Genomic DNA, 1,507 nt, shown 5'->3' on the forward strand with positions numbered 1-1,507 from the left:
AATGTCAGACAGTTCCTTATGTGTCAGAATCTTTGATGTTAGTGTGGGTGCTTAACTTGAGAATAATCATTTTTCTTAGATTCTAAGTAAATCCATCGTACACTAATTTAAATATTGACATCGTTAAACTTGATAAATGTAAAACTGCTCTTTGAAATTAGTGTTTACGTGCACCTTGTAAATGTCACGTTACGGCAGAAGCTGCTCATGGTGAAGGGTCTGGGATGCTGAGGTGCAGCATTTATTCATGACGTGCACTTATTCATGCTGCTTATGTAAAAAGCCTGCGATTAGAAGAGATGCCTTGTTTGGACCCTGGTGATTCAGATGGTCCTCCACAGGCTGGTTGTGTCTTGGGCCTCATAACTCAGGGTTTGGTGCTCTGCTTAAAAATAAGCTCACAATTTGGTGCCATTGTTGATTGGTTAATGTGAGCCGGGGCCTAAAAGCCCCATCTTAAGGAAAAACGAAGCAATAATTGAGCAATAGAATGAAATCATTGTGTCTAGTCTCCTTGTAGGCCAGACTCGTGAGAAGCCCCGTGGTTGGCAGAAGTTTTCTGGGAAAGCCTGGAGATAGAGCAGGGGAAGTTAGTAGGTTCATTGTAGTGGTTCATGCTTTAGGCCAGTGGTCGGCAAACTCGTTAGTCAACAGAGCCAAATATCAACAGGACAACGATTGAAATTTCTTTTGAGAGCCAAATTTTTTAAACTCAAACTTCTTCTAACGCCACTTCTTCAAAACAGACTCGCCCAGGCCGTGGTATTTTGTGGAAGAGCCACACTCAAGGGGCCAAAGAGCCGCATGTGGCTCGCGAGCTGCAGTTTGCTGACCACGGGCTTAGGCAAAGGACAAGCATGCTTGTGGAGCACGCTTCTTGGGATATTGTTGACACCTGGCTCCTGCTTGCCTCCTCCTCTTCCTTTTCTGAGCCTTTGCTGCTGACTTCCCTCCTGGTGGGGGGGGGGGGGGGGAATAGTGAGGAGGGGCATAGGGCATGGCCTTCATAGTAATACATATGTTTGGATAGTAGCCGGGTGTGGCCATGGACAGTTATTTGCTGCAATGACTTTAGATTCAGAGTAAATTTTTGCAATTTTCTTAGCGTATAAAACAGAGGTACTATTGTGGCATACATTAAGGAAAAATTGTTAAGAGGTATTAACCTAACTAGTTAACAATTCAGACCAGTTCAGGACATGAGTGGGAGGCTGTAAGTAGCTATAGGTTTTTCTTTTCTTTTTTTAAATATGATTTTACTAGAGGCCTGGTGCACGAAATTTCATGCACTGGGGGCGGGGGGGTTGTCCCTCAGCCCCGCCTGCCCCCTCTTGCAGTCTGGGACCCCTTGCTCCTTACTGGCACCACTGCTGAGCTCGCCAGCTGTGAGCCCGGCTTCTGGGTAAGCAGCGATCCCCCTGTGGGAGGCACTGACCACCAGGGGGCAGCTCCTGCGTTGAATGTCTGTCCCCTGGTGGTCAGTGCGCGTTATAGTGACCAGTCGTTC

This window comes from Cnephaeus nilssonii, assembly GCF_951640355.1.
Source record: "Cnephaeus nilssonii genome assembly, chromosome: X".
NCBI classification, from domain to species: Eukaryota; Metazoa; Chordata; class Mammalia; order Chiroptera; family Vespertilionidae; genus Cnephaeus; species Cnephaeus nilssonii.